Source organism: Nothoprocta perdicaria, unplaced genomic scaffold (genome assembly GCF_003342845.1).
Source record: "Nothoprocta perdicaria isolate Ctin4 unplaced genomic scaffold, notPer1 scaffold_193, whole genome shotgun sequence".
NCBI classification, from domain to species: domain Eukaryota; kingdom Metazoa; phylum Chordata; class Aves; order Tinamiformes; family Tinamidae; genus Nothoprocta; species Nothoprocta perdicaria.
The window spans coordinates 1,275,560-1,300,590 of NW_020455127.1; the positions used below are offsets into that span (position 1 = coordinate 1,275,560).

At 49.9% G+C, this 25,031-nt stretch overlaps 1 protein-coding gene across 1 annotated transcript in view; it reads right to left on the reverse strand.

Moving 5' to 3' along the window:
- BOC (BOC cell adhesion associated, oncogene regulated) overlaps nt 1-24,616 on the reverse strand; it is a 52,820-nt gene extending 28,204 nt beyond the window's left edge. The window contains exon 1 of the mRNA XM_026037234.1: nt 24,565-24,616. The gene's annotated coding sequence lies outside the window, so the exon portion shown is untranslated. The remainder of the gene's footprint in view (nt 1-24,564) is intronic.
- Nucleotides 24,617-25,031: the final 415 nt, after the last annotated feature.

Sequence of the window (25,031 nt, forward strand, 5' to 3'; positions counted from 1 at the left end):
CCGCCATTCTGAGTAAATTCAATTTGACAACCCTGCTAATTGGATAAACGCTGCTCCCCGCGCTCCTTTAGGGCCGCGGGCTTTTCTTTCCTTGTTTTTGGAGGGCGATTGTGGCCCTTCTTTAACACGAATTCCATCTGCTTTATTTCTCCTCTGCCCATTCAAGACCCCCCTCCTGAATATGGATGAGCGCCGCAGCCCCCTACCACCACCACCGCCACCACCACYGCCACCACCACCGCCGCGTCGTCCTCTCCATCCTCCACTCCGTCCCTTCCTCCCGTCCCCCCCCTCCTGGCTGCCCTCTCGCACTGCCCGGGCCACCCCCCAACCCAGACCCCCGTCCCCCAGCCCGGGCCCTTTTCTGCTCTGGATAAACACAGGCAGTGTCAAGTGTGAGGCGCCGGGGGGAGGGGGTGCGGGTGGCGGCGAGGGCGCGGGCGCTCAATGCGGCGCGGGGGCCTCCCCTCATCTGCTGCATGCTTGCCATATGGGAGCTGTGTTGCCCCGGGAGACACTAACAGGCAGAACGGAGCTTAATAGAGTCCATATTCATTGTAATGCAGTGAAATGGCTCGAGGGACTATTGCCCCTTGGGTCTGTTTTCATTCTTCTGCTCCCCCCTCTTTCTTTTCTCTCCTTTTTTTTTTCCTCCTCCCTCTTTCCCTCCTCCTCCCCCTGCTTTCCCTTCTTCTTCTTCTTCTCCCTTTTTTTTTTTCCCCCTTCCTTTCAAAAGGGCCAAGTCCCTGGGGAGCTCTAATCTAGAGAGGCCGGGGGCTGCGGGAAGGGCTGCGGGCTCGGAGCAGGCAGGGGGCAGGGGAATGCCGAGGTACTCGCCGAGGGGAAGGAGAGGTGGAGGGCAAGAGGGAAGCGGCCACTAATGAGCATGCGGCAGGCCAGCTGTCAAGCTGCTCCGAGGAGGCCGCGTGGGTTGTCGCGGCAGCTCCTTGCAGCGACGCGCTCGCCTTCCCAGGGCGCCTCCGTGCCCCTCCACGAAGGCGGCGCAAGGGACACAGAACGGGCGCAGATGGAGCGCGCTGCGCAGCCTCTTGAGGAACAAAGTGCACCTCGGAAGCAGATGTTGTTGCCGCAACAAGCCCGGAGCTCCTGGCTTCCCCCTGGCTCCTTCCCCAAACAGCGTAGGAGGGGAATGCAGTCCTGGAGCTGCCACCGGATCTGCCGCCTGGGGCCAGCGCAGGACGTGGCAGTGGCAAAGGCCCTTCCCCAAGACTCAAGTCAACTTCCATCCTGACCTGGGAGAGCTGCCATAGAGTCACTTTTGCTCTGTGTTCTTTGTACTTTTCTTCCTTGAACCATTTGAARGCTCTTCCACCTTTTAGCAAAAACCCTACCTTAGAAAGTTGGAAACTCCTCAAAGAGTGAACATCTCCAGCACTTAAAGAAGCAAGCGTCAGGGAGTTGGCAAACTTTGCTGAACAACTAGTTTTGAGAATCTTGGACATCTCAAGCAATTTTGCACAGGCTTGTGGCTCAGCCAAAGTTGGCATGCCAAGGGTGGCATTGGGACCATGGTTGGGAGGTGAGTTTGGAAGAACAGGTCAGCATCACCTCATAAAACTGAGATGTAGCCACATACTCACAAATCGGTTACCTACTTCTGAAGAGTCACGGTACAGCAGGAAAGTCTGACTCATCTGGGGCTTTGCAAAGAGACAATATTGCATGTTTGTGATAAGAAACACCGCAGAGGAGGAAGCATGAAAGCCTCACCCAACAACACAAGTGTGCCTAATAAAGCACATTAAATCTTATATGCAGGTGATTTACAGCGTTGCCTTACTTGCCTATCAGCTCAAGCATCCCATCTCCCGCCACATCACAGAATCACAAAATGGTTAAGGTTGGAAGGGACCTCTAGGGATCATCTAGTCCAACCCCCCTGCTCCAGCAGGGACACCCAGAGCACGGGGCACAGGGCGGCATCCAGGCGGGTTTGGAAGATCTCCAGAGAAGGAGAGTCCACAACCTCCCTGGGCATCCTGTGACAGGACTCTGWCATCCTTGCAGGAAAGAAGTTCTTCGTCACATGGAGATGGAACTTCTTTTGTTTCAACTTGTACCCGTTGCCCCTTGTCCTATGAGAAAACTACCTATTGCAACTAAATCCAGAGATTATTGTCAAGGCAGGCAGAGCTGTATGGTGACAGATGCTGCACAAAACACAGAGCGAAAAACAGCCCATTCCCTAGGGTTTACACAACAGACTAGACAGATACCTCTGTATCAAACTTCTTCAACTGAGGATAAACAAAATTTACCTACTACATCTTGTTCCTCTTTGGACAGATGGGGCAAAGGAAGTAGTTCTTGCCTGCTGTATTTGCATTCCTGAAATTCATTCAGAGGCAGCCTAAGTGACAGCCCCTGCACCTTGTAGGTTTGCAGAGCCTCTGGGTAGCACCAAACAGGACAGCCATGATGTCAACACCTGTGCACTTTGGGACTGCACAGGTGACGCCAGCTGCAGTTCCCTCTGCCACCCGCAGCCACTATCCTGAAGCCAGGAAGGCAGAAGGGAAACATTAAACCTCCCTTTTCCTCCTGCCCGTCTTGGCCTTAGAAAAGAGGAATTAAAGAGAAATAAATAAGCCTTTTTAAAATGGGAAGCAAACAAATAAATGAAGATAACAGTGTAACCTCAGGTCAAGAGAACTGGAATAAAGTACAGTATGTACCTGAGCAACACCCATTCGCCCTGTCTGGGTTACTGGGCTAGCAAGGGTGAGATGCACTGGGACTTGCAGGATGGGCAGAGAGAGCCCTGCACTGCTGCTGGCGTGGGGCTGAGCGTGGGGCTGAGCGTGGGGCTGAGYCCCATCACCGCTCGCCCCCCCGCCAACCCAGGCATCAGGTTGTTCCCTTCCCTGTCACCAGTTGCACCAGAGGAGAACCCGGCCGGCATGGGCAGCTCCCTCCAGGAGCCGTCATCGGTCGCAGCCACACAGATGTGCCTGTGGCTAGTTTACATTAGTCAGGGCACTGCTTTTGTTTTTCCATTCCCGTCCTTTCCAAACAAAAAAACACAAAACTTGCMGTCTGAGGCTGACACTTTAATTGCCTGCCGGGTTAGGGAGAGGTCAGAGAAGAGGCAGGCTTGACAGAAGCAGGGAAAATAACACTGGGCAAAAGCTCTGAGAGGTACCAAAGGAAAATGGGAAGTGGCAAGAAGGAAAAAAAAAAAGAGGAAAATTAAACAGAGATGAGGGGATCACTGTGGCGGGAGAATGAGTGAGCTGGGAATTTAACCAATTTCCATATGTCCTGGGCTGCTCTGGGCAGATGTCTTGCTGTAGCTGAGTGACAGCAGGGCTGACCTGCAGCACAGGATTTCCATAACATGCTCCTTTTCCAGTGAAATAGCATTTTTCCCAGGGGAAAGGGGTGGCACACGCAGCTCCCCATAGCTCCGCCATGCTGGCCGGGACAAGTGTTTTGTCATCAATGTGTCCACAGCTTTATAAATGCCTAGTAGCCTGCAGTACCTAAATCACCCTGCAATCCCTTGGTAGCTTAGTTTAAAAGAAAAAGAAATACAAGCAAAAACTTCGAGGCCTCTTTCATCTCTTTCAGTTTTTATTTGAGAAGCAGAGGCACCTACAACAATTGCGGAATTAACAGTAAAGGACCAAATTTGTTATGTCAGTCCCCCAGCAGATTATCCCAAAAGTAAGGCATTTAGAAGCTCATAACAGAGGGCTTGATCCTGCGGCCTCTAAAATCAACGTGATCTTTGCCATGACTTGAATGGGAGCGGGCCAGGAAATTGCATTAACAAGTGCAAGGCTAGTTTAACATAGCTAAAAATCAAAATCCAGAAGAGCATACAAAAGAGACARGACAAAATCCTCACCAGTAACATCAATACAAAGTTTAATCCCCAGATGGCTGCCTTTAGAGCCATCCCCATCACCACCATAAAGAAAAACTGCGTCCGGTTTGAACTCCTTTCAGCAACAACTTGTTGCTGGGATGCAAATGAGCATGAGCCCATTTTTCTTTCCCTTTGAAGATCATATTTAAGAGATTTGTGTGTTTTTTAACTTAGGAATAAATGGGAGTTTTTGCTCTCTGTAGCTGCCACTTAAATGCTTTTCACTAACAATAATCACTTTTGTTATGGGAGCAGGTCAAAAGCCTCTAGGACTCTCTGCAAGGAGAGTTTCCCCTGGAATATGTGTTAGTACAGGGGGAAAAAAAAAAGGTGGGGGCAATGAGAAGGATAAAGTTGAATTTGAGCAAAATGAAGAGACAGAAGTGACTGCCTGTAGAAGATGCTTTGGGTGTTGCCAAATGCCAAGGTGGTGCTGTGCCCTGCCCTGCTCGGGGCTCATCCAGAGGGGAAACACCACAAGCTGCCACCTAAAGCAGCATCACAGAACCAAGAATCCTTAAAGGTTGGAAGGGACCTCTAGAGATCACCTYGTCCAACCCCCTGCTCCAGCAGGGTCACCCAGGGCACAGGGCTGCATCCAAGCAGGTTGGGAAGATCTCCAGAGAAGGAGACTCCACAACCTCTCTGGGCAGCCTGTGTCAGGGCTCTGTCACCCTCTGTTAAGATTTTTTTTCTTAAGTTCCTGTGGAAATTTCACAGGGAAGCTGAGCGAGCATCATGCTCCGTGATTCACCCACTCGCACTCAACAGTCATGAAATGCAGCTCCTTACAAAAGCCACGGGCAGTGGCCACTCACTTATTTGCCACTGCCGCGAGCAAGGTGCCAGGGACATGCAGGCAGAGCTGGCGGCGGGCACGATGCTCCGGGGCCCTGCGCCTGCCTCGGGGCTCTCCTCCCTGCCCCTGGGCACTCGTGTGTCTGTTTTAGGAGCCCGGGAGGGCGCAAGCGTGGCGCCCAAGGCCCCTGCCCGGGCTGCTCGCACAGCAGCCCCAGCTGCAGCGCTCGCCGCCCTTGCCGCACAGTTTACTTTCCCCGTCCCCCTGCAACCCGCCCCTGCCACTTACCCCTCGCTCCAAAAAGGCGCTCTCAAACAGGCTTAAGCTTTAAACAAATAAGGGCTTGGGAAGTGGCGGCCGGCTCCCGTTGCTCTCCCCCCGCCTCCGCCGCGGAGCAGCCGCGCAATGGGAGCTGGCAAGCGCCGCGCACGCACGGAAAACAAACACGTGGAGCAGAGCCAGCTGTGAAGCTGGGTTTGGCGTGCGCTCCTTGCGAGGAGGAATAAAGGCGCGGGGAGAAGGGAGAAGTGGGGTGGAGTGRAGGGAGCTGCTGCCCCTAGGGAGGAGCAGGGCTATAATAAAGAGCCCTAGTGCGCGCGCACACACACACGAGCGGCTGGACATGTGGGTCCTGACCTGGGATGAGACATGCTCCCCCTGCCCTTTCCCAAGGAGCTGACCTCCTTTCACACGCTCTCGTCTTCCCTCCCTCCCAAGCAAAATCTAGCATGTTCTGATACAACACGTGGGAAATAAATACACTTCTACCTTCTGCAGTCCTCCCACCTCACTCTTGAAGCCTTCTTGTATTGCCTCCCTACACACGCTACACCCTGGGGTGGGAGGCAGGTATGCCCCCATGCTGYAAGAAACACCTAGCTTCTCCATCCTCTCCACTGAAAATTACATGTTGGAGGGCATGTGCATGCCCAAGGTCTTTTTTCCCTTCCCTCCTCCCTCTCAGCTGTCCCTGTGTGAAGGGATGGCAGGCAAAACTGTCCTCTCATGCAGCCAAGCATGTGGGGGTGTCAGCTCGGGTACTCCTCTGCTCTTGCAGGAACATTTTAGCCATGGGAATGGGATCCACCACCTTTAAGAACAGAATTACCACAGCCTTTCCTCCATCTCTTTCCCCCAAGTCCACTCCATATGAAACGAAACAGAAGCCCACCCCTTTGCCTGGTTTGGGGTAAAATCCAGCAATTTATGTTGTTTATATATGGTTTCCACTCAAAACCATAATCCAGTCCAGGATATCTTGGAAGGTTCCTCAGCTATGTTTGGAGGTGGCAGCAAAGCCAGCAATGTCCTACCTGGTCTTTGGCTGTGTCCAAACCAGGCCAGCAGCTGGACAGATTGACACAGCAGGCTGACCACTCACAGACCTGAAGATACATTTTCACCTTCCCCTTTACCATCCATGAAACGTGGCAAGACCTTTTCCTTCCTCAGATCCAGCATAAACACTTGTGCCTCAGCATCGGACTAAACCACAGCAAAACTGACAACAAGAGTCAGTTGTTGTGATTTAGATATCATCCTTCCTACAAATCGTATTATGGACACTTGGTTGCAGCCAAGGAACATGACTTACCTTGGAGGAATCTTGCAACTGCTCCCCTATCCAGAGGGTATTTACTGGAGTGCCAAGAGAGCTATGGATCACCTGAAATAAGGTGTTGCTCAAAACCAACCATGTCTGGTCTTGTTACTTTTGGTGGCAAACTATGCTTAGCCCAGGACAAGGAGGAAGCCCACACTCATGGTCATGCAGATTATTACTCCACATTTCTGGAATCACTACTGATCTGGTGGACAAAGCATAGCCCTGGCTGTATCTCAGCTTTCCAGGTTGCAAAAACAGGAAAACCAACCCCCTCCGCACTGAACAAGCAGTAACCAGATGAACATGAGTCAGGCAATTTGAGACTCTCAGATGCAAAGTGCTAGATAGGTATGCAGCTTTATTATATATACAGCTTCCTAGTAGCCCCAGGATTTCTGGATTAGTRAAATAGCCATGTCAGCATCCCGGGCTTGCAGCTTCAGTAACCGAATCAAGCAGGGAGGGGCAGGCTGACTGCAACAAGAACAGGAGGGAAACAGAGCCTGCACCGCACACAAAACACTGCGGTTAAGGGAGACAGCAACCAAGAGATTATTGACAACAGAGACCGGGGCAGTTCAGGCGGGGYTTGCCAGACTAAACGCTCCATAATCACAGACTGCAGGGCAAGTGCATGTCAAGCAAACACTGAACCGCCCCGCTGCCAAGAACTAAGTAAGCGGAGAAGCGGCGGCAGCGGAGTCAATGTGGCACCACTTGCAAATGCCTCGTGGACGGCTGCCAGGGCCCGGCTAGGCCTGTCCGCAGGCATTCACCAAGCCAGGGCTGAGAGCTACGTGGGCAAGACCCTGCAGAAGCTTCGCTGGAAAAGCAGCAATTCACCCCTTCAAAGCGGAGGCTTTCACCCAGTGCAAGATTTGCGTGTACACGAGTATAATGGGGATTTTCCTGCAGTGCATTGATGCTGAACTGACCAACTGTGGCATGTGAAATGGAGCTGAGCTCTAGGCTCAAGGGAGTCCTCCAGGATAATGGCTGATACGCAGTTATAGGTGTCACATACTTACTTCCCAGTTTGTCAGCCTGGTTGTACTTAGGAGCTCTGTYGTGGTAGTCAGTGCGCTTAAAAGGATCCAGAGACCCAGGCCAAACGCACCACAGCTCTAAGGGCATGTCCATTTGTCAAGAGCCAAAGAGCAGAAGGAAAAGGAACCTTAAAATCCAAAGGAGCATTCTCGAAGTCAGCAGTCCCCAGCACTGGAGCAAGGCCCCTCAGCACATTTGGGGCCAGCAGCACTTGGTGCACAAGGTTAAAACTTCACATGCTGCAGCAGAGGCTGCTGAGGAGGGAAGGAGTTTACGGGCTGCAGCTTAAGGTCACCGACACCTTCTCTGGAGCTCAAAGTTGTGTTTACATTCAGGATTTTGGGGGGGGGGGGGGGGGGGGGGGGGGATTAGGAAAGGTATTTTCCCGCTAACTGGACAAAAGGGATATGGGAATTGGGAGGGAACAAGAAGCTGCTGGTTCCTGCAAAGAGAGGGGCTTCCCAGGTTTGGTGGCAGTGAACGGGATGCTGCCTGGGTCTATACAAAGGGATTTCATGCGTTTCTGCATGCGGCACTGCGTCCCTGTAACATCTGGGCTGGCAGGGGGAGCTTCCCAGGAGAATCCTGTCCAGGTCAAGGAGGCTGGAGCTCCATACCAACAAACAGCCCAGCACCAGGGTTCACACTCTTGGGATTTTTAATTGGGAAGGGCACAAGCTCCGCCGGAGTCCTGACACAAGCGCTCCAAGTATTTACAACCTGGAAAACAACTTAATAATGAGATCCTGTTGCATTAATTTTCCCTTCTCTGTATCTTCCCTCACCCTCAGTTTGCCATACAGCAGCCCCGGGGCAATTAAACCAGCAACCTATGCACCGTGCAATATTTATGGCCCAAGGCAGTTGTCAGTGCAGCAGAACATGCCTATGTAGGGTCCTCTCCTTCTCCCCAAAGCAATTTTGCAGCAACACAATTTCGCCTGGCTGGAAACAGAGGGGAGGAGACAGCCCTGTGACTTCCAAGCTCTCCCGCCAGCTGGCCAAGCTGTTGGAGAAGCCATCCCACCACATCCCATGTCCCAAACACCTGGGGACTGGAGCTCGCTGCTGCCCTGGCACCAGCGGTGCCCCCTTTCACAGAGCTCCCTCGGCGGGAGGTGCGGAAGGACAAGGTGCTTCCCAAGCGCTGCTCACATCGGGAGGCAGAAGTCTTCGCTGCCCCCCTGACGGGGGTCGGCCAAAGCAAAGCCGAGTCCCCTCCCAGATCACTCCAGGTGTTTCTGGCGGGGCAGGAAATGGAGCACAGCAGGCGCGACTCCCTGCGAGGAAACGGCTAACTCACTTTAAACAGCAACCACACCGATTCTGGATCCTGGCGGATAAACAAATGCAGATTTCTCATCTGCTCACTAAGCTCTCCAGCAACCAGCACCTCAGACAGTCATCACTGCTTAGCCAGAATAGCGGCCTCTTGCTTGGCACCATTCAGGTCACCTGGACCACAGAACACAATGCAGCCACCTTCTAGGACTAAGATCTCCCCTGCATGTCCAAAGGGAGATAACAAAAGGTTAAGCCTGGGATAGCCTCAAAATATTCTTTGCTTTGCGAAGCAAGACTATCTTTGGCAGGGTCCCCATCTGGGAAATGACATCCCTGCCTTCCCTCCCTTCCCCCTCGTCTCCCCCCGAGCTCAGAACAAAGCATTGCACTGCCCAACATGTTCCTCCACTGGTTTCATCTTGGTCCAAATGCTTGTTGTGTTTTAACTCCTGCCAAAAAGAGATGCATAAAAAAATAATATAAAAACAGGCATGTGTGGGGCAGGGGGAGAGGAAGCAGAGAGAGTAGAGGGAAGTCATTAAAGCTGAATCTTGATTAGCTACCAACAGTGGAAAGAGGAAGCAGTGGGGAGAGGAGATTTTTCTCTTGTGATATGTCATGTTGAAGCTGCAGCCAAGGGGCCGGAGGAGACAAGTCAGTCTCCACACAATCCCCCATCTACAGCCAAAACTAACTTGCTTTCCTCTTCTGGCCCATGATGTGCCACCCCCATCATCATCATAGGAGACATCATCTTTGTCAAAACAGTTTTCCATCAATCACTACATACATTTTTTTAAAATCACATTTGGCACTGAGTAGGTGTCCCAGGCAGGCATGTAATCACTGGCCCACCAGCTAGAGCAGCTCTTCCCCTCCCCCCCCCCCCCCCCCCCAGATTTGCTCAGTGCAGATGTTTTGATTCTTGGTGGCTGGAGCAGCAACAACTCCATAAATAACCTTTCTTGTCACCCCCTTTCCTAGTGTTATCCTCCCTGCCAGTTTCTTCCAAGGACAGACGAGACCAAATGCTCTTATTTACTTCTGTTATGCGAAGGGACTCGCTGAGATGGCAGCCAACACTCTCCTCACATCCTTCTGCCTCCAAGCCCTTGTGCACAGAGGCTGGAGGACAGAGAACAGCCAGCCTGCCCATGCTACCAAGCAGGAACGCTTGGTCATGGTAGAGCTACAGGAATCCTAGAAGGAAATTTAGCCCTCGGGGGCTGTTTGGACATGGTCTATGGATGGGCCGGGTGGGACAGATGAAGATGCCGAGACTGACTCTATCTCCCAAAAGACACCTCATCACCCAAAAAAGAAAAATGAAATCAGATTGGCAAAAGAAGCCTTTGAAAACCAAACAGTAACCAGTCCCATCTGGGAGTCTGCCGGTGCTGAACCCATGGACATACAGAGGATATTTTTCCTTCCCTCAGTACAAAAGCCTTTGGTTTTCCTCCTCCTCATTCCAGCGTTTCTCCATCAGCGGTGTCAGAGACAGTTCAAGGCTTTGCAGAAGCACCACTGAGCATGTACCAGCCGGGCTGCTCTCCCCTTGCCAGCTGTGGAGATTTGGGAAGCCCTGAAGAGCTGCTTAGGCCCACGGACCACGGAAGGGTCTTTCCTGGGGCATCCCAGTGGTCCTCTCCACCGCTTGGCTTTCCCAGGCCTGACCTCGGCTCGCAGGCAGCAGGGCCGTGTCATTTCGCTTCCCCGGGGTTTGCTTTGCTTACACTACAGCTGGCACTCTGTGGCATGTCAGAGACAGGGAGAGATTAACTCCTTTTTTAAGTATCTCACTACTGTTATATTTTTAAACACAGCTGGTTGAAAGTTTCTCAGCAAAGCCATAAATAAATAAATACTTAAAGCAAATTTCCTGTGATCTGAAAACTTCACCTACTGCTCTAGTCTTTATCACACAGTGCTCTCTTAGCTATGCATAAGCTCTGCTGGCTTTCGCTTTCTGTCTTGTAAGGACATAATCCATTGAACCACGTATGTTTTTTCAAGATTTCATTGCCTGTGTTGTCTTAGATTTTAGCACCAAAGCCCCCTCTTGACCAATGTGTTCCTGCTCACCCACTTTCATTTTTCTCGTCAGAGAAGACCCAACTGGGAGTCTGTCAGTGCTGCACCCATAGACATGCAGAGTTGGGTCCCAACTTCAGAGAGCTGGGTCTCTTCCTAGACCAGATCCTGTCACTGAAAACTTATCTCCCAAACCTGCTGCTCAGGAGAAAGGAAACAACACAACTCTGGACCTTTTTTCTCCCCTTCTTTTACAGATCATGCACTGTCTCATCATCTCTCATTCCTCCATCATGACAGACTTGCTTCAGAAACTAAGTAGTTTCTACAGCAGGGGACAGTATTCCAAAAATATTCCGAAAATCACTGTCTGTCATGGCGCCCTGCATAAAACAATGATTACAACAACACCCAGCACCTTCTATGAGCTGTCTGCTGAGGAAAGAAAATTGTCTCCTAGTGCTGAGTAAGTTTGATATGGGAGGCAGCACTTCTCTTCTTGCCCTCTCTGTCTGCCAGCAGCAGACCAAGTTTGTTTAGCACTGTCTGTACAAGACTTTAGTCTTATATAAATAACAAGCAATGTCTTGGGCCATCTCAGAAAGAGGCCCCCAAAGCAATGGAAGTGCTAGAGGATGCCTTTCCGCAGCACTTCTCATCTACCAGAATGGGGCCCATTTAAACCTCCTTCAGCCTTGGAGGGGATGGCTTGGAGCTCCCACTCTGTTCACCCAAACACCAACCCACTCCTTACAGTCCAAAAAAGGAAACAAATTCATGACCAGAATGCTGCCACTATTTTTTTTTCCAGACTATTGTTATGTGACTGCATTTGGAAGAAAGGAAGCAAAACAAATGCATGACTGTGGTCAGTGTCTGTGCTAGATTAGGGAAAGGAAAAAGAAAAGAAAAAAAAAAAAAGAAGAAGAAGAAAGCCCAACCCTTGACTTAAATGCTTAGTCACTTTTGGAGAAAACTGTATGCAGTGAAAGGACAAAGAAGATAGACCAGGATCAGCCACACACCAAAATCATTTGCCAGGTACTTGGCCTTGGAGGGCTGATACCAAAAGCAGAAGAGAAGGGAATCAACCATTCATTTATGAAGCACAAGAGATCCTTAAAAGCCCGAGCAATGATCCAAGCCAGGAAGTCTACTACATCTCTCATAAAGGACTAAGATGCTTTTGGGCTGGGAATTACTTTATGAATCCAGAACGCCTTTTCAAAGCAAGAGATGCATCTGCTTGAGAGGTGCTGGGAGGTGCTTCACAGAAAGGATCGGATCATTCTCTGTGAAGGCTCACTCAGCACAAGCCTTGGGGAATACAGAAAGTCTCTGGTATTAACTCCGTTATCTACTAGGAAATTAAATAAATAAGTAAGTAAATAAATAAATAAATAAATAAATAAATAAATAAATAAATAAATAAATAAAGCTGGGTTTTCTTTTTCTCTTTTTTCCCCCCCTCAAAGCTTGCCCTCACATTACCTGCCCAATAAAGGAAAATAAAGAATATTTTATTCTCTTACTTTTCTTTACAGAAACTTCTTGAAGACCTTAGTATTAGGTACTCTACAATAGAAGAACATCCTCTGCCTCAAGGAATTTGTCTCTAATTGCTTGCAGAGACTGTCAACACTTTCTCTAAGAAGAGAAATGTGTGATGGTCCCATATTACCAAATGCCCCAAGAAGAAACTTTCACTGTTAGTGCAAAGTCAACTGCAGACCAGCTCAGTCAGTGTCTATCTAAACATCATCCTGACCTATGGATTTTGTTAAGTACTGTCACTTGCAACAGAGCACACTTGCAGTATTAGAAGGGGAAGGGAACAAGGAGTTTATATTTTCCTGTAGCAATGGGAACAAGGCTGCCATATAAAAGAAATCCAAACTCAGAATTATCTATAGGGAAGTTACTGACCATTTCTTAGTATAGAAAATACCACAAACTCTTTTAGGATTGAAAAAAAAGAAACATTTTGAGGAAACACGATGCCATGATTTTAAATCCAGGTCCACAGCTGGCACACTTTGCCATGCAATGGGTAACACAAACTGTTCTCACAGAGTAACGTGTCCAACATGCTTTGGGATTTAATAGTCTCTCATTAAAGAGAGAAGCTCTATAAACATAAACTACAACAATGGGACAAAAAGCAGCTTCCAGAATTCCCTCTGCAAGCCTTACAGGGAAACAGTGAGAATTTCCCTCTGCATTTCTTGCCAGCTGAAGTTTGTCTGTTTTCCACCCCCTCGTTTGCTTTGCTGATAACAAACATCTGCAAGGAGCATCCCTCTGTGTGCAAGACAGTGACAAAGCCAGAGCAGCCTCTGGGCCCATGAACCCCCAGTAAAGTCTCTGGAGAGGCTCTGCTGCTGGACATTAAAATACATGATTTCTCCACAGAGAAACCTTTGGAAAGTGGATTCAGGAGCTTCTGGAGAAGGCAATTTTTGAGGTGTGCCCCAGACATTTCTATTTAAGGGTCTTTATTTTGGGTTCCTCCTCCTCAACTCTATCTTACCTATTGCCAACTTTCATTTACGTGCTTATTTTGTAAAACAAAACTCTGGAAGCACAAAGCTTGGAGCTCCTGGGTAAAATCTGCCTTGCTGCGGCTCTTTCCAACAGGCCGCTGTGGGGTTTTTGGCACGTTGCTTGGTTGCCCTTTGCACACACAGGGACATGCCAGGACCACGTCCACCCTTCCCCACTGACACATTTCTCCAGGTGCCTGTGGGGAAACAGGTCAACACTAAAACCTCCAAGACTGCAAAATGCCGAGAGACCAGCAACGCTAGAGATTTGAAAACGTTGCATTTGAATCCCTAAGACCCAGTCTAGCAGATGCAGGGGGACAAGTGAAGGAGAGGCATGATTTTCCTGAAGGGGGAGGCCTGTGTTTCTCCATGGTTTTCCAACTGGGGAGGCCTGTGCTTCTCCACGGTTTTCCAACTGGGGAGAAGTGTGTTTCTCCACAGTTTTCCAGCTGGGGAGGCCTGCATTTCTCTGGAGCACCCTCCAGGGAGGCCTCGGCCCTGCCTGCAGGAGCAGGCAGTGGCGCTGCCGGGGCGAGGGCCCCGCAACCCGCTCCGACAGGCCTGCACCGCGCGCTCGCCCGCGACTCGGCAGGGCCCGGGAGCACCGCTCCGGCAGCCGCCCGGCGCCTGCAGAGGCACCTCCGCTCGTTCCTTATCAGCCCTCGCCGAAACAAGTAGGGACAGGGGCAGTCGGCACGGGCCCAACAAGCCTTTCCCAGCCCCGGCAGCTGGCGTGGCAGCACCGGGACCGCAGGCAGCGAGGGTAAATTAAAGCCAGGGAACTGGGAAGAGGGGAGGCACGGGGCGCCGGCGGCAGTCCCCATGTCCTTTAGGAGGCAGCACAAACTTGGGGAACGGAGCCGGCGCATTCGCAGGCTCAAATTTAATCCACTTCTGCGCCTTGCTAGAGACTCCCAAAAACCTTCCGCTGGCAAAGGAAGAGGGATGTGAGTGTTGAGAGGGAGAGAGGGTTGTTTTCACTGTATGCAGGGTAGGGGGATGGCACAACCCATTTTTTTGGGACACCCTTCTCATTCCACAACCTAGTTCGGCTGGACAAAAGCAAAGGCAACAGCTGAGTCAGTGTGACCCAGCAGTCCTTCCTGCACAAGGAGAAACCTGGGAGCAGAGAGCAGAGAAGAAGAAGCTGTAACTGTTGCAGCTGCCTGGCATCTCCTACTGCTCTTCCACTCCAAAGGCACTTACTGAGCCCAGGAGTAGCCAGAAGGGCCCCAACACCTCATCTAACATCTCCTCTGTAATTAAATTCTTCACTTTGCAAAGGGCAGATCAAACCCACTCACAAAACTGAGGAGTCCTGCTTCAAGTGTGCTCCTCTCCCTACAGAGCAGGGAAGAGAGTCATCTCTTCATCCAACCACAAAGAGCCCTTGGCAACAAAATGCCATTAAAACAATGTGTTTCAAAGCATTCCTCTATGCAAAACCCCCATCCGACTGCAGTGCAGGCTGTTACTCATCCAGCAGCAGGACATGAGCACACGAGAGCTCTCCTGCAACTCGCAGACCAGCAGGTGCCAGAGGAGGAAGCCAGTGCAGGCCCCATCCCTGTTTGCTTCCCAAAGCAGTGCTGTCAAGTCAAAGGGCAGAAAGGAGAGGTGGAGGGACTTGCCCAGATGTTGAAGCAACCCTGCGGCCCCGAAAGATGGTTCCCAGTTACGCCATCAAGTGAGGCTCTCAGGTTGGCTGCGCTCATGTCCTACCAGCCCCATCTTGGGCTACATGCAGGTGGCAGAAGTTGGATTAGCATTTGTGTACCCCAGTGGGTCCTCAGTGATTTGTTCAACGTGGTCTTGTGCCCTGAGGAAGAGCAGTTCTTTATATTTCTACAGCTACTTGTGTCTCCTCTGTGCAGCTTAAGGTACTTCTGCACTGATCGCGCAGAGGTGAGCAACCCTGTCCTCTTGTGCCTGGGCCACCACGACAGCCATGTACCTACCTTTAGAAGTATCTCTTAAGAGTTCATCTTTGGCCTGCATAGCAAAAGCTGGTGCCTCTGGGGCATGAGGAGCACAGGCTCAGATCACCCAAGAAAGGAGGTGCACAGTATTTATATAATGAGAACGTTTTGCTTGCAGCATGCACATTTATTACACTGGCTCTCTGCTCTCCCAGCTATCTTTCAAAGAATGATGCCGCAACTTGAAAACTAGCTGACAGGAGAGAATTAAAGCCATAACTGGCTCCTTTCCTTCCCCTTCAGCCATGCGCTCTTGCTCTCCACCTGCCATCTCCCCGAACCCCAGCAAATTCATTTGCTTTCTGCAGACAGGCATGAGTTTCAACCCTACAAGACAAGCAGGCACAGCAGCACAGCAGCAGGACTCCACAAACAACATCTGTAGGGCCAGGTGCTCTCATTGAGGCAGCTACTTATTGGATCTTTGGAGATCCCACCCTTTACTGACTGATGTGAGCTGAGAGCTAACRAAGGTGAGACCTTGCTATGGACGACTCTAAGCAAAAGAGAGCTTCAAGGCACAACAGCCACAGGCGAAATCCAAGCAATGCTTGGCTTTTACCTCCTCATCTGAAGAGCAGGCCCAGATGGAGGTTAAAGCATGGGGCTCCCTGTCASACAACATGGAGTCTGTGTGAGACACTAATCCTGACTGGCTGAGGATTCAGAAGAAGGATTCTTCATGAAGAAGAGGATCCTTCATGAAGAAGAATTCCCCGAAGAAGAATTCACTGGCGCATGTGAATCCTTCTTCATGCTTTGTTTTTATCTCCTATACTCTCTTTGTCTTACCATTTTGAATAGGGATATAAGAACTTTTTTCCTTTATAGATTAGTGTCTTACATAGCGAAGTCTAGTCTTGGTTAAAACTTCTGGGCGGTACTGTAATAAAAATAATGATTTAGGTTTTAGCATATGGTGATGGAGGCAGACAGGGTAGCAGGTCTTTCTCAAGGCCTTCATCTGGAGAGTCAATGTCAAGATAAGCAGAGGTTTGTTAAATGCTTAAGCTCTGCAGAAAGTGGGTTATGCTCACATTTTTGTGGCTGCTTAAGTTTTTGCTTGTTTGCTTGGTCACTAGTTTGGGGAAAAGAAATTTATAAGTTCTTTGAAGTGGCTCAGAGGTTAGGGATGTCCGAAGTCATCCCAGAGGACACAGATTTTAAGGCAGAGTACATATTACATGGAATGATGTCAATGATAAACACAACTTACTACTTTGCTCTAGATGTTGTTCCATCAGTGCCCCAGTTTTCCCTCCTTCCCAAATCAGCAGTCCAGGAAGTTGTGATGGGAACCTAACTACACAACTAAGTGAGGATATTGTTGCCTAACTTACTATGTTAATAGTTGACATCTGCTCCCAGAAAAGACAGTAGATTTCTTAATGTGATCAGCAGAYTTGTACTGCATATTGGCATATCCAAGTACACGTTACTCTAAAAGATAGTACCAATGCTAAAAGATACGGGCTGGGTTGTCTTCAGCTTAGGAATAACCATAGTAGTGTAAACCATACTACYCTTTCCTGACATTTGCCCAAATTAACTATTCAGATTTGCTCAAATTGACTCTCTGCCAAGTGGAACTGTGGTCAGCAAACACAGCTGGGCTGCAGCTCCACATGTTTGTACTGACCCCTCTTCCTCAGCTGCCCTCACCAAGTTAGTGGGCTGGATAATCACCTAGTATAGCTGACCGTGATCCTAAGACCTTCCCTCTCGGCAGGGCAGAGATTTTTGACAGGGCCTGCAGCGAGGCATACTAGGGTCTTTAACTACCCTTGCAACATTCCCCAGAGCTTGGGTTGCCAGAAATGTGAGGTAGTAAGTAGCCGTTGAGGTGCTTTGCACACTTTCTCTTCAGAGTTATGGAGGAGCTCGAGCATGAGTCAGTGTTCAACAAGGAGGTCTGCTTCTMACCTCCTGGGAAGCAAAGGATCCTTTCCCTTCAGGCCAGCCTCAGCCACGTGAAGAGCAAGATCAGAGTGATGAAATGGTGATGACAGACACATCCTGAGCAGTCACCACTCCCCTTTGAGGTGCACTTCACGCTCCAGTTTCTCACAGCGCTTGTCTCACCCTACAAACTCCCCAGGTGGCTGACAGCTTCAAGCTGGGACAGCTAGGGGACAGGAAAGCTCCCAAAGTGACTCAAAGGCTGGTAGGTATCAAACTGTCCTCTTACAAGAGTCCCACTGCTGGATCTCTGGGATCCAGGGGAAGGTGGCCATGGGTTCTCCTTGCTGCATTTTTTTGCCCTTACAGCTAGGGATTTGCACCATCATGCTCTCCTTCTGCCAGGATAGCTCTGACTTGAGAGCTACACTTGCAACGCCAAGACATGCCTGATGGACTTGTTATTTCAGAAGTGGCTATTTACATGGTGGGGAGTAGCTTTGCCAACTACTCCACTGGTGRCAGTGGGACAGTCTCACAGATCTACTGATGGTGACCTCATACTTAAAAACAAGAGATCAGGCTGGTCCCTCCAGAACCTGAGAGACTTCCATGCACAAGTCTCATTGACGTTCCACCATGTCATTGAAAAGTCACCCCAAGTGCTTTTGAAGAATCCCACCCAGCACGTTTTTGAAGGCATCTCTTGATGTTAGGACTCAAACCCAGCCCTTCAATCTGATGAGGGTTCAAGTTTGTTGAACAAGGAGCTTTCTTAAAATAAAAGAGAGAAAATCACATTCCTATCACCTTAGACTAAGGTCCCAAAGGAATCACTCATCAACAGCAGCAGGCTTAAAAGAAGTTTGGCCAACCAGGCCTTTTTACCACCCACAGCTGAGCAACGTGCAACCRAGCACTACCTTCCTGCCCCGAGGGGACTGCCATGCAGCGGGGGGCTGGAGTGACGAGAACATTGCACACGTCAGCTGCAGCTCAGGGAGCAATTTGGGACAGAAGGCGCTAGATGAAGTAAATTATTATTCGGCATCCAGAATATTATTGGCTTCCAAATAATTGTCTATTTGTGTGCATGCACGCACAAGAATCCTCGTTCCATGGTCTCTGCCAGCATATTCCCAGCGCTGTGACTCTCGGGGGACAAGGCCCATACTTGTATTCAATCTCGCCTTTGGATCTCAAACACTAAGGTTTCAGATTTTGTTTTAAAAAACATTTTCTCTGGCAACTGGGCTGTTAATGGATATGATGTTTTTGCTCTTGCCTCCTACCTTCCTTTAAAAGCTTGGCACCAAAGGGCTTCTTTGAAGATAAGGCCAAATTTGCAATTTAAGGGGAGAAACTTCATAAAGCGAGACGTGAAGTGATGGAAAGGAGGAGAAAAAAAAAAAAAAAAAGAAAAAGAAAAACAGGAGCCACTTTGCTTATTGAGATATACAGTGTAGAGCACATAAGATTACAATGGCCTCTCTGTACCACTGCTGCCCGGAGCCATAAATCCAGTGCAGCTGCAGTGCCGCTACCTACGCTAGACTCCCTAAGGGCCACGCTTGCAGAGCAGCTCCTCTGGAGCTGGGCACCCAGCTTACCCTCAAATAAAAGCCACCACACAGCCTTTATGGAGCCCACGTCCACCAGGCATGCATGGGGGACACCCCAGAGGGAAGCGCGGGGCGCCCCACAGGGCTGCTGGTGTGCCAGGAGGTTCTCTGCTGAAGCGAGCAGAGGCTGTTCTGGCAGGCAGCAAAGCCACGCTCTCCCAGCATCKCCAGCAGACCTGTGCTCCACACCACAAGGAGGCAGGGAAGTGCCACCAAGAGGCGTTGCAGGTGGAGAGCGGAGGCAAGGCTGAGGCCAGCTCACCCTGCCTTGGAGGGGGWCCTGCTGCGCAGAGCGGGACCCAGCCTTGCACTCCTCCCATGCCAAGCTGGCCCCCTGCAGCTCTGCCCATCTCCAGGGGAGATAACTGCTCTGCCTTAAGGAAAATAAAAGGAAAGTGCCAGCATAGAGCGCAATGACATTATCTGAGGAAGCTGCATTTTGCACAGAAGTGTTATATTCTGGGCCAGTGTATGCACATCTGAGGTTTATTTCCCAGCGACTGCTTCAGCAACTGTATTCCAGTACACCCTTTCCCTCTCTTCACTAAAATAACAGGAGAAGGGCCCGATGGACAGTCTTTGGCCACACAAGCTCGCGCAGACTCGCTGACCGTGCAACCAGGGAAGGCAGCCTCGCACTTGGCAGGGTCCCGGGACCTGGCTCTGCGTAGGAGAACAGCTTGCTGGCTGATCTCCGTGCCAGACCGGACCTTGGAGCGCCAAAATGGAATCGCCACCCGGGGTTTGGGCTAACCTACACAGCACATAGAGGTCTGGGAGGAAAGGAGGCTGTTTTCCAAGCCACGATCCGGTTTTACAGACACAGAGACAGCGCAGCCTGGATCCCCTGTGATCTCAACAACAGCACATTTTCATAGGGGCAAAACACTGCGAAGCGGCTTGGGCTTAGCCCAACAAGCCCTGTCCCTGGGCGCAGGGTGCAGTCACAGACCTCAGATGCAGTGGCAGCTCAGGGACGGAGCTGAGCTATGGGGCAGCAGCCGCCCTGAAGGAGCTGGGAAGAAAGCGAGGGTAAATTTTGGCTCTCACCTCCGTGCTGGCAGGCTGCCTACAAGAAAAAAAAAAAGGCGAGGAAGCTCGAGCATGTCCCACACGTTCCCTGCAGCACATTTTCCTTCATCGATCCCCCCCGAGCCAAGATAAATTGGCACTGCCTCCAGCTCAAGCGCTGCTGTAACACACAACAACAGCCCAGAGAGCCCCTCGCTGCAACTGGGGCTCCTTTGTGCCAGGTGCTGTGCTAACAACTCCGCCAGGCACAGCTGAGCCTCTGCTCCCATTTGTCCTTTTGCACAGGCCAAAAAAAAAGAGAAAAAGAGACCATTTTAATAAAAGGAGCATGCAAGATCCTCAGGACAGGGATCTGCTGTTCCCTATTTGTGTATAAAACACCGCGCTGCCTGCGGCGACTTCAGAACTGCACAAGCATTGAACATTTTCCCCTTGTGACAATCAGCTCGGGGGACTTTTCAGCCCATTTGCCTCCATGGCATTCACGCTCCTTTTGTGTCAGCTTTCCACGAACGTCCGTACAGCTGGGCTACAGGAGCATGAGTTTCTATGAAAAGTTGATTTTAAAAACTTGCATGTGCAAGTATGCATATAAAGCAAATTCTGAAAGYTTCCCGTCCTGCAAGAATTCCCTCCAGAAACACAGCTTCAAGCGTTATGTTCAGCCAAGGCAGCAACAGAAACAATGCTGTATGATTTGGGGCCAAGAAGAATGAAACCAAACACCAGGAAATAAAAGAAGATGCTTGTGATACATTTTGTTGAATAGCTACTCAAAATCCCTGTCGAAAAATGGACGATGGTTTTCACCAGAATTCTTCCTAAGGACCTGAAATTCACTGAATGCATTATTCTCTTTAAATTATTCTCGTGGCCTAGGAATTGGAATATGTAACAACCCTTTAAACTGAGACTGACCACAGGAACACCAAAATACACAACAGCAGGTTTTTCCCTCAGGATGTTTTTAGTCTAACCAGAAACAGGAAGTCTCCAAAGATTTTGCAAGAGAGCTTTTTTCCTTGTGGGATATCCCATCCCAACAGTACTCCTCACATGGCAAAGTTTTTAGCCTGGGAGGTAATGGTTTAAACCAGGAGATTTGCAATCCTGATCTGTAATATGCCAGCAATAATACATGAAATCTTCTTTGCACATAAAGAAGTCAGGGGAATTTTGCCTCCTCTGAGGCACTCGGTGTTGGGCACAAATARGACCAATCTACCATTATTTACTACCAAAGAAACTTTGGTCACCCAGRGTTACAGTGGCCTGCTGATGCTTTAATTTCTTGTGGCTTGAGTGACCTAACTGAGACTGACTGACACCAAAGTCTGAAAGCCCAGGTGGACAGGAGTAATCTGAAGCCCGCCATAACTCATGGCTGCCCAACCTTAACTTTGCCGCGCCGGAGATGACATCAAGTGCTGGGAATGCAAGGTTGTTCCACGGTATTTTTGGTTCCTTAACACCCGAATCAGGGCCAAAAACACCAACCTCTGCTGTAGGTTGCAGGCCATTAGCCTTGCTGTCACCTCCACTGGCCACCACTCCAAAAGGCCAGGGCCACCAAAGACAACAGCAAAGTTTGTGTTGAGAGTCTTCTTTCCTCCCTGCCTTCCCAGGACAGCGCTCCCATTACGTGCACCATTCCTGGGCCGGGATTATGGCTGGAGTAAGAACAGCAGGGGAGCCCAGCCCTTCCCGCTCAGCCCGGCCTTGTGCTGCAACCTGCCACCAACAGCTCGGCCTCCGGAGCCTCTTGTGGCGCCGCTGACGCAGACCTGCTCCTGCGGTGCCCAGGACCATCAGGGTCACTGCAACCCACCCCTCTGCCTCAGCTGTAACAACTGGAGAGAAAGGGTGTGCTTTTAAAGGCAGAGAGGTGCCTCCCCAGCCCTCTGACAGCATCAAAGAGGTGTAGCAGGGTCGTCCGGCAGGTCCTCCCGCTCACCTCTAAGCTCTGGCCTGAGAGAAACCCAGGTCTGTGCCTGCCAGCTTGGAAGAGTCAATGATGTGGACAGCAATATTTGCCATTCCATAGTTTTTATCCCGTCTGTGCTGGGTATTAGCCTGGATCTCTAGATGGGGAAACCGAGGCACACCACGTTGTGAGGGAAATGGCTTAAGCTCACACAGGGCATGTGCATCAGCTGAGGCTATAGCATAGACACGTTGACATACAAAATTGTGCTTCAATACCCCAGCACTGATCTTCTCTCCTAAAGCCAGCATAGTAGAAGTAATAGTTTTTAAATATATATATATATATGTATGTGTATATATATATATTTTCAGGTCTGCTCTAAAATGATTAGATTTCATAATTCAGGAAAAGAAGTTTCCTCTTGGCATACCTTGGGTGAATGGGGACAAAACAGGCTGCTCACTTCATAACCTCAGCTGTAATGCCTCTTTAGTGGCAGAAGGCCCTAGATAGCTCCACAGGGTCCAACTCTGCTGCTGCTGGTTAGGTGGAAGAAGCCACCTCAGCAGCTCAAAAGCAGAGCAGGAAGTTCAGTATTGAAGGGCTTGGAGAGATTAGTCTGCTCTGAGTTTTGAGGACAGCAGAAGATTTCAAGAAGTATAACGAACTGGGCAGTAGTTCATCTGTCCTTCAAAAGAGCAAATCGCCAAACTGAAGCCAAGAGTCTCACACCCAAAGAGCTAGAAAGACCTCTGCAAATACTAAGCACTGAGTTTTGCTTTGCAATGCTTTTAAAAACTTGCGCTCTGCGCTCACTGCAAGGACTAGATATGGAAAATCTGTATTTTGCAGATCATAGGGAAATAGAGCATCTCTAAGACTTATACTCCAGTTTGCAGCATGTACCATCACCTGTAAAGTTTATTCTTTGCTCCAAGCAGAGAAGAAGTGTGTGTGGATTCAACTACTTGTACTGGGAGCTTTCTCAAAGAAAGATCTGATGAGTTTGTACATGTATGAGAGAGAAAACTGAACTTGCTTTTCAGATCTGTGCAGGACCCCAGATCCTTCAGACCAGCCTGCCTCACTCTCCCCAGTTGGAACTGCACCAGGAGGGAGGACCTCTTCATACCGGACTTCAGCCCTAAGAGCAAACACTTACTGGGATCTTGTCAGTGTTGTACATATACAGTTAATCCCTTTAATTGCATATAAAGGAGAAGAATGAAAAAAGTACATCAGATGAAACTATTTCTCATCCAAGTGTATCGTCTGCCCAGCAAGGAGCTTGCACCTCTCTCACTTTTCCTGTTCCAGCATGATCTCTACTAACAAGGAAAGWTATTTCATCCTCAGGTCTCTAGGTCACCTTAATAGAACAAATCATCATTGCAAATCTTTGAATGTTTCTGCTGAAATCCTTCCTTGAGCCTATAAACCTCTATATCCTCCCCACTACAAAATAAAAAAGTGTGTGTGTATATGCATGTATGTATGTATATATATGCACAGATAGAAACATGAACCCTCCTCTGTACCCAGACACATTAAACCATTTCCAAAAGAAAAGAAAGCTAAGACAAAATCCTACTCACAAACGCCCGCATTCTTTTAATATTTTCCATGAGTTTTTGAGCCCATGGGAAAAGAAAGTTTAATGGTGGATATTGAATGAAAGTATCAAAAAGACACTGTAGCAGCAACATAAAAATTAAGAGTGCTGGACACCAAGAAAATCACTGAATTTAAGAGCTGCCTGGAATTACGCGCACGCACCCGCTGCATGTGAGGAACCCTGTTATCCCACTCACATAATGCTGCAGAGAGGTCAAGAGAGTTTCTTGAAAACAAACAAGAGCAGAAAAAAAAAACTTTTAATAGACCTGAGCTTTTTTTTTTCCCCCCACAAAGTCAGTGAAATAAATACTTGGGGAATTAGAATTTGTTGAGGCAGTGCTCAAAAGAAAACAAGATTTGTGTTAAGTAACTTTTGCCAGATGTGGTTAACAGGAAAAGTCTAATATTATTTTTTCAGTGCAATTATCAGCATCTCCAGAGCATTTCAGAAAGTTTCCTTTGGACACAGCTACAGATCCCTCATCCCACTTTGTCCTCCAGCACATTTACTATTTACAGTCAGCACCAGGAGGATCTGCCARAGTTGGAGCCCAAACAGTGCAGCGCGCAAGCAAGGAAGCCTACGGCATCCCGCGGAACATGACTCCCCCCAACCCAAGCCACTCATCACCCTTGCACCGGGGCGGAAAATCTCCAACTGTGCAAGAAGGGGGCAAAAATTTTCCTCACAGGTTACCCACCCCTCAAYACAGCACCAGACGAGATGCTCCTGCATTTGTGGGAGCTGAGTCTGCCTGCAAAMTCCGCTCAGTTTTGACAAGAGTTGGGGCAACGCAAGATGAGTGTTTCCCATGCTGCTTCCCGCTCTCCCTCTCTCCACCACACGGTCCTCCCTTACCCTGGACGGGGACAGCTTGCTGAATAAACCTTGGGGGAAAATTTGGGCAAGCGCCGGAGCCTGGCAGTGTGTGCATGCACAGGGCCCTCCATGAGCACTGCGTAAGCCGGGAGGAAAAGCCGGGAAGAAACAGCAGAGCCCCCCAAATCCCACCTGCCCCCATGCAAAACAAGTCACAGCCTGGAGGGGCTCAGCTTTGCTCCGCTCTTGTCACTTCCCCTGCGCCCGGCACACGCGGAGCTGCTTCCCAGCATCCTAGAAAGCAACTTCCCAAACTCCGGCACAAAGATTTGCCGCCGCCACGGGTAGGAGCCGGTGGAGGGGAGGAAAGTCCTTAAGCCCGCCATGGCCCTCGGTGACGGTCAGCGCCCCCCCGCCATCCCCGTGCCCTCCGGCCCCTCTCCCCAGCGGTGCCACTCACCCGGGTCTCGCACGGAGCAGGACGGAGCAGCACAGAGATGCACGAAACGCAACAAAGAGGCTTAACTCCGGGAGCTGGGAACTTCCCGGCCGGATCTGCGGGGAATTCAGCACACACACACACAGAGAAAAAAAAAGGGGGGGAAAAGGAAATAAAAAAGGGGGGGGAAAGAGAGAAAGGAAGGAAGGAAAGAAGGGAAGAAGGAAGGAGGGAAGGAAGGAAGGGCAAGGTTTGTTTGGGGGAAGTTGAGGGAGGCCGGGCCCCGAGCTGGGGCCGGCGGTGCTGCTCCGTGAGCGGTTTGGGGGGATAGTGGGGTCTGCAGGGCTCAGGAGCGCAGGGCAGAGCAGCGGCGGGAGGAGGAGGGAAGCGGCGTGGGGATGCGGAAAGCCCGACCCTCCATATGGAAGACCGTTTTTGGATGACTGAACTCCCAAACAATTCCCGTCTTTTTTTTTTTTTTTTTTTTT